Source organism: Ursus maritimus, unplaced genomic scaffold (genome assembly GCF_017311325.1).
Source record: "Ursus maritimus isolate PB19 unplaced genomic scaffold, ASM1731132v1 scaffold_36, whole genome shotgun sequence".
NCBI classification, from domain to species: domain Eukaryota; kingdom Metazoa; phylum Chordata; class Mammalia; order Carnivora; family Ursidae; genus Ursus; species Ursus maritimus.
The window spans coordinates 24,725,027-24,733,834 of record NW_024426230.1 but is presented as its reverse complement, the minus strand read 5'-3'; the positions used below and the strand labels follow the sequence as shown (position 1 = coordinate 24,733,834).

Below are 8,808 nucleotides of genomic sequence, written 5' to 3'. Positions count from 1 at the left end.
ATGGTGGAAGGTATGGGTAGACCTGGAAAAGGATGAGCATCATCTTACTTCTGCCTCAGGTGAAGGCTTTGTGTCATCTGTTGGCCAAGTGAGGGGGGCTGCTCTTCTCTAGCAAGATGGAGGGGACTGTTTCTTCCCACTCCGAAGAATCTAGGGCTTCAGAATTCTCAGGTACATCCATGAACTATGCCATCCCATGTCTCAGGATCCTACTCCTTTCTTATAAGGGCTCTGATCTTACCAAAAGGAAACCTGTCAATGACAAGCATTCTCCTAACTAGCACATCTGTCACCCACCAGTTGAAGATAAGCAGCTCTGTATTGCTGCCGTGAACACTTTCTGGGCTTCACAGCATGCCCTGAATTGATAGTTAGACCATTCTCTTTCTTCCAGGTTTGTAGAGAAGATAATAAAAGTCAGCCGACTTCATAATCCTCATACTTACCCTCATAAGGACTAGAGCTACCACTGTGGAAGTCAGTGCTTTCCCCTTCTACCTAAACCTCATGCCAGTCCTCCATTAGTGAGATTCTTAGCAGTTATGAGGATGAGCTCACCAGAGTTTCTCTCATGCCACATACCACCGGCACTAGGGTCCTTGCTTTCATCTCACCAGTTTCAGTGTCCCATCCTGAGGGGCTGCTTTTTCTAGCACTTCCATTTCCAATGGTCTTGCCTTGGGTCCCCCTAAACCCACATACCAGTTGAGCAAAGTCCCACAGCTTCTGAGAAAGCACTAAAAAAGCAGAGAGACACCATGCAAACACTTGAGGTAGGATGTTGTCTATGTGCATGGAATTTTTCATATGACTACTGAAATCAGGCAGGCCCGGAGTGTGGCTTAGGGCGGTCCAGCTGTCTGTGTACGACAAGATGTTAGTGAACTAGAGGGAACTCAGGAAAACTGACAGACATTTTAGAGCCTTGGATAATCAACCCATTCCCCAAAACTATCATATCAAGAATAGATATAAAATTCATTAAAATAACTTCTCTAGTCAAAACCTGAGGTATGCCCATAATTTAAAGCTAAGACCCATGAAGAAAAGTGTTTTACTTTCCCAGGGACCAAACAGACAAACAAACAAAACCCTCAAAAAACGCCTGAAAGACATAGCTCAGACATTTTAGAATAAACCAGAAAGAGGGGACAGTGATCATTCCATCTGAATGGGATGAAAAAGAACAGGAAGTGACTGGAAGATTCCAGGCAATGCTTTCCTNCTGAGGTACACTAATAAAGTCGGGAGGCTAGGAGTCTATGTATTAAGATTATTTTGAATATAGTTTTACCCAGAAGGCCCTGCCACTGTAGCAGAAGCACCTTCCGTGGTGCCGTGCCTGGGAAGTCCTGCACAGAGGGGCAAAGCATCCCTAGCATCTAAAGTCTGTAAATCTAGAGTCTTATTCAAGGTAGGGAAGGCCTTGTTCTCTCACCCCCAGCAAACCCCAGGAGGGAGCAGCAGAAAGTTGTGCAGGAAAAGCAGCAACACCATCTGTCCAAGGAGCTGTCTACCTGGGACTCAGTGTAGGGATGTTTGCTTTACACATAACTGGAAAAGAAATAGCTTCCAGCTGGCTTCAGCTCTATGTTAGGATAGGATACGTGTTAGAATTGGCTAATTGCTGTGACAAACCACCCCAAATCTCAATGGCTTACAACCACACAAAAGGTTTAATTCTTGCTCATCTCATACCGCCGTCAAGTTGGCAGGGACTCGGGGACCCCAGCTTCTTTCATATTGTGGCTGCTCTGTCCCCTGAGCCTTGGAGTCCTCCACTAGATCCTCTGCCTCTATCCCACCCAAGTGCAGAGGGAGAGAGAATGATGAAGGAAGGTGGAGGACCACTCGGCAGGTGGAGACCTGGTGGCCTACATGACTTCTATCTGCATTGCTTTACCGAGAACTAATCACATGGTCCCACCTAGACGTGGGTCTGGGAAAAGTGGTCTTCCTGTGAGCCCAGGAGGGAAATGATAGAGTCCAGCATATACAGAGAAATGTCTCTGCCACAAACTGTATTCTATACATAATTGCACTAAATGATATCCCCCAGAGAAAATATCATCACTGACATAATCCTAAAAACTCAATTCTTTACACATTTCTAGTTTTGGTTAAGAAATCACTCAAATTGATGCTCTTATCATTTCTCCCTGATGGCTGAATAGAACTTATGTTCTGGGCTCTCCTCCCTAAGCTCTGTCAAGGTTCTGCCCATCCTGGGCATCCCATTTAAAATTGCAACCCACCCATCTCATCTTATCACTCTAACTCTGCCCTATTTTTCCCCAAGGCATGTATCATAATCTCATAATACATTATTTATTATATTTCTTTTTTATGGAATGCCTTTCCTCCTTGAAATTTAACCTCTAATAGGGCAGGTGCTTTTGTCTGATTTGATAACTGAGGTATCCTGATGCCTACAACTGTTCCTGGGACATAGTAGGCATAATGAATGAACAAATGAATAATGAACAAATGAACAGGGAGATACAGGCATTCATCAAGAAGGAACCCAGAAACAGATCTGTACACGCATGTTCATGGTAGCATTATTCACCATACCCAAAAGATGGAAAACACCTCAAATGTCCATGGAGGGATGAATGGGTAAACAAAATGTGGTATACACATACAATGGAATATTATTCAACCTTAAGACGGAAGGAAAGACTCCAGAAATCCCACTTCTGGGTACATATCCAAAAGAACTGAAAGCAGGGTCTTGAAGAAGTATCTGCACATCCATGTTCATAGCAGTACCATTCACAATAGCCCAGAGGTGAAAGCAATCCACATGTCCATTGACTAATAAATGAGTAAAAACATGTATATACATACAATGGGGTATTATTCAGCCTTAAAAAAAAGAAGGAAATCCTTTTTCGTGCTACCACGTGCATGAACCTTGGGAACATTATGCTAAGTGAAATAAGCCACTCTCTGGGCTCTCAATCTTCCTTCTGGAGCCATTTCAGGAGTGAACTTGATTGATATATATGCGGACAAAGAGTTCAATCAGAACCCAGAGTTCAGCAATACAGATCAGATTGACCTGTATGATGCCGTGTCGATGGCCACCTCACTGCCCTCAGATGACAGGAGCGGCAACACAGAGTCACCTCCTCCTGTTTGCCAGGAGCCATCTCCAAGCCCAGCAACAAGACCCCTGCAATTCTGGGTACCTACAGTGGCCTATGAAATAGGGGAACTATGCAGGCAACTTCTCCTGGTGGACCACAGACCAGTAGCAGCCCCGGGTTATTCACTTGGTAGGAATCTATGATGTGGTAGAGTTGAAATTTGCAGAGAATGGAGCAAATGGCCAATCCAAAGGGTATGCTGAGGTGGTAAATCTTCTGAAAACTCTGTTCACAAATTGTTGGAGTTGCTCCCAAGGAAAGTTCTTAGTAGAAAAAAACTGGATGTGAGGCCAGCCACCTGGTAGAACCTGTCACAGTTTGAGGCATAGTCTCAGCAGGAGGGCTCTCTCCATGGAACCACTCCTGAGATTCTAGCGATTCAGCTGATGGGTGGATCACCCTCAGAATCTTGTACCCTCGTCTACCTGGAACATAGGCCCCAGATGTGCTGCCCCACCTCAGTTGCCCTCCTTTGCCCTTCGCCTGTTGGATCTGCCCCACCCCCAATTCCATCCCCACTTCCTCCCTCCTCAAGCTTTGGAGTCCCTCCTTTTCCTCCTGGCATCCACTATAAGCATCTCATGTCTTTTTAAAATGCAGAGACAACCAAGTAAGGTGATAGTTTAAGGGAAAAAAATATATAGAATGTGAGAAAAAACATTTACCTGGGGAATTCTTTTCTCCCCATTTTTTGTTTTGTTTTTACTCAATGATACAATTTTTAGTTTTAATTCCTGACAGCAAACAAGAAAAAAAAGGCCTTGTTCCCCATGTTGTCAGTGATTTATTTGTCTTTCTGATAAGTTGAAAACTGTGTAATAAATTTGATGATGCTATCGATCTTTTATACTGCTTTGCATTTTTTTCCTTTTGCAAAAAAAATTTTTTAAATAATAAAATAGGGTTGTGAGCTGTTAAAAACTAAAAACAAAACACAAATATTCTATGATTCCACTTACTGAAGTATCTAAAGTAGTCAAGTTCATAGAAACAGAAGTGGAATGGTGGTTACCAGGGACTGGGGGCAAAGAAAATGAGGAGTTAGTGTTTTAATGGGTATAGAGTTTGAGTTTAAGAAGATGAAAATGCTCTTCACTGGCTTGACTCCCACTAAGAATGGACATGATTCAGGAGTGTGCAGGTTTGGTTCATTTCAATATGATACCGGTCACTATGCCCAATATTGGTATATGATGTATGACCTAACATTATGCATTTCTGTCTCTGTCTAAAATAAATAAATAAAATCTTTAAACATAAATAAATAAATAAAGCTTATAAATATATCAATAAATCAAGGATCTGTCTTTCCAGTATGAACTATACAACTGGGTTGCCAAATTATACATTAGGGGAAGTATCTCTTTATAAGTAATATTTAACAAATGAAATAGAAATTATTAAAATTAGAATATGTTCATTTTATAAATGAGATTAACTACTAGATATAGGCAGTAATCGTCAGGGACTGTTAACATCCCTCTGAGGGATACAACTGGATATGCCTCCTATAGAACTGCCCAGCACCCCCTGTGCTCTTGCCTAAAGGATCAAACGTTGAGACTGATCCAGTCCCTGGACCCAGCTGTCAATTTGCAGGAAATAGGACAGAGGAACATGTGGAATTATACCGTGAGTTTGTAATCAGCAAAATTCAGGCTGTGGGAAACTCTGCCAGTGAAAGGACCCAAATAAAAGGTAAGAAAAAGACAGAGATGATTAGGTGAAAACTTAAAAGACATCTTTTTTCTTTTTTTTAATGGGCAAAGCTAAATTATAACATCCAGAAACATTTTATCACTCCTGGGGGATGAAACTATTTGCAAAGAAGCAATTTCTATAAAAGTAATTGGGGAAAACAGTGTTCATCATTGGGATGAGTCTCATGGAAAGGGGTCCTGAAGTGGAAGGCAAAGTTTTATACTTTCACCTGGGTTATAGTTACAAAGGTGTTCACGTTTATAAAAATTCATTGCCATGTATTCGCTTTGTGTAGTTTTCTGTATCTTCATTTTACACTCCAAAAACATCACAAGTTCTAAAAGAGAGAAAGATGCTTAGGAGACACAATAACAAATATAATATGTAGACCTTATTTGGATCCTGATTTAAACAAGCCAGTTATAAAATATTTATGAGATAATCAGGAAAATTAGAACAGTGACTGGATCTTTGATGACATTTGGGATTATTGTTTAATTATAGATGTGATAATTCTGTGTGTTTTAGAAAAAGAGTCATTATTTAAAGGTACACATTGAAATATTTTGGATAATGTTTGAGATTTACTTTAATCCATTGAGAGTGGAAATGGCAGTAGGGGTATAAATGAAACAAATTGGCCAATGTTGCTAATTGGTGAGACTGGTTTCAGAGTACATGTGGGCTCATTATATTATTCCCGCAACTTTTTAAATTAATTAATTATTTAAAATATTTTATCTTATTTATTTGAGAGAGAACAAGCACAAGCAAGGAGAGGGGCAGAAGGAGAAGCAGACTTCCCACTGAGCAGGGAGCCCAATGTGGGGCTCGATCCCAGGACCTTGAGATCATGACCTGAGCCAAAGGCAGACGCTTCACTGATTGAGCCACCCAGGCGCCCCCATTGCCTCAATTTTCATGCATATTTGAAATTTTCCATAACAAAAAATTTCTTTTATTGTTGTGATTTGGATGAGTAGTTCGTAAGCAAAGGAAACACGGACCCATAAGATCTGTATGTCGATTGCACGAGCAGCTTTCTCTCTTTTCAATGACTGTTGTGAAAATTCTCTCTACAGGGGATGATTATGTAAGTAAGACCAAAACTTCAGAGCCAGGTGAATAGCAAATATCCCAATACTTCTTTCAGACCGAACTGGCAAAATCAAACATGTTTTAACTTCTCTCTGGAGGTCTGGAGACCATGAGGCACAAGCTAAATTGTAGTGAATGTACTGTCTGGGAGCTGACGCCCAGAGTGGTGCACCTGATAGGACAGAACCTTCCATATTCTGCAGAGTTTCAGGCCCAGACCCAAAATCTGTCTTTGAAACACCTCCCACACTTGTTGAACAGCTGCTCAATCTGAAGTTAGCACCCAAAGGAAAACATAATAATATGGGTTGTTTTTTAAGGCCTTGCTGTCTCAATTTTATCATGCTGGCATCAGCACCATATGCCTACTGCTGTGGCAAATTGAGAAGAAAATGTTTCTATGACCATGCTGCTGATTTTAAAAATAACATATCTAATGAGCCAGCTGTGATTAGACCAAAAAAATTAATAATCATTTCTGCAGTTTATTTCATCCTAAACAGTTCTCAAATATTATTCTCTCTTTACAAAACTCTTATACAGATATCCTACAGATGGTCCATTTGATGGGTTCTATTTTAAACAAACCAACAGAGAGATCATTGTTTTTATCAAGCGGTAGGAAAAATAGTTTATTACAGGTCAAATGGGCAGAACTAAAAAGGAAGTATGACTTTGACAAAATGACATGTGTTTTATAGGGCAGTGTTGTCAGTTCATTGAGATACAATGCGCTGTCGCCTTGGAAGTTGTAAATACAGGAAATAAAGATTGACTTGAGCGCTAAACCATGCAATCAATATATAGTGATCAGAGCTGACAGTGCAAATCTGCTTAGAGACCAAGCAGCTGTCAGGTCAGCAAGACTGGGCTATGAAAAATGAATATATTATGATACCTAAAGAATGTGTTCATCCAAAGGTGTGTGGGAGGGGGTCACAGAAATGTAGAAAAGCAAGTGTCACTAAGTTAAGTGTTGGCTGTGCGTGTCTAAACAGCATTCAGAGGACAGAGAACCTTATTAACCAGTGGTTCTCTGGGTTACTGGAGTCTTCCTGTGAGCCAGAAGCATCAGGCTATGGAAACTCAAGGCTGAGGTCACACACACCTAGCCTGGCTCACAGATAGATTTCTCTGGATCCTGTAGGTTTTCTTTTTAATATTCAAACTAACTAGAAACATTTTTTTTTAAGATTTTGTGTAAGAATCTCCATTTATGGCTGTTCTTGAAAAAGCCCATATTCTCATGCGGCAAAAATCAGCTAGAACTGAATAAAAGCTGTCACCTTCGCTCCCCAATCAGTCACCTTCACTCAGCTCTCTTACCTGCCTAGACCCCAAAGGCATCTGTGTTGGCCGCACACCCTGCCCCCTCCCCCCCACTGTGGAATACCTTCAGCTAATCCATTGGTCTCACTTCCTGCGTGCTAACTCCATGCTCATACAATCTTCTGGTGCCAGCCTGACTTCTCCTCTTGGTCTTTTTACAGGGATGAGCCTGTCGTGTTGATGTCATCTTCAAGGCTAAGGATTGAAACACCATTGCTGCTAAATTCACAGTGGCGAGCACCCTGGTTCAGTGACATGGGATTGAACTACCCAATGTCACCATATGGAATCCTCTGCAAAGAGGACATTGTTCAATTTTCATCTTATATTTAGAAGGTACTTTTTGGTCTAATTTTGTTTTATAAATCACATATGCTCACATTATACTTTTGTATATAGCCGTGTGTGCGTGTGTGTGTGTGCGTGTGTGTGAAATCTGAAAATAGGACTTAGGTTAGTGGAAGAGCAACCAAAATAAAAGTTTGGGTTCAAAAATAAAATGATATTTGCCTTCCCAGCACTTCCTGTAGCGTGCTGGCTGTACACTTATGGTTGCTTTATCCTTTCTACTAATATCACGTTTCATGGTTCTTTATTAGTTGTGAAAGAATTCTTGCGTTATCTGACTCTCAAGCCTTACCTTCTCTACTTAGTTAATGTCATTGCCTCTGCAGTCACCCACTAGCCTCCTTTATTTTATAATTTAGAAAATGTCCACCTACATATTGTACCTCAATTGTGTCATCTGCCAAAAAGCAAGATGATTGGGAAAGAAAATCTTAAAAACACTTCCTACACGTTCACACATTGCAGAGGCTTTACATCACAGGCATTTGGGAGCCCCACTGTGTCTGGGAGAACTTTAGAATGATTCATGCAGGAAACAACTTGGGGGAAGATGAACTCCAAAAGATTCTCTTTAGCATGCGTGTGGCAATGCTGCCTCGTGGAACAGCTCTGAAATGCTTTAAGATCTTCCAACTCTTTCCGCATTTCAGTCAGAAACATAGAATGCTCATTCATTCATTCAAAAAGTGGGTGTCAAGCATCTACCATGTGCCAGTGACCAAAGACACCCTTAAAGCCAAGAGAAAGCAGTTCTCCTAAACGGAGTCTCAATGATCATAATGATGATGACAATAATAAAACAGACAGGACATTTTTTGCCTTTGCAGCCAGTCCCACGAGGGGCTTTCCATTGTGTTGTTTTCTGCATTACAGGATAGGACTATTTGGCAGCTTGTAAGAATTTCCAGGAAGTGTCACATAGATCTATACTTATGATTTGTGTGTTTTCCTCCTGTAGGGAGGTGTCTTTGGACACCAAATTAGAGTTTCCTACAAAATGCAGGCGGAAAGCTGGCAACTACTTAGGGAATATTTCTCAGTATTGCTTCCAAGTAATTTTAAAAGCATACCAGAATGTCAGAAACTCAGTTTCTATCTCATCTTACAGTGAACAATGAATATGTGGTGTACTGAGAAATAATAAATAAGTAGATCTCTTAAAGTTATGTTTTTGAAATCA

At 40.8% G+C, this 8,808-nt stretch overlaps 1 pseudogene; it reads left to right on the top strand.

The window, feature by feature from the left end:
* On the top strand, positions 1-3,745 carry LOC103678290 (annotated as a pseudogene).
* Positions 3,746-8,808: the final 5,063 nt, after the last annotated feature.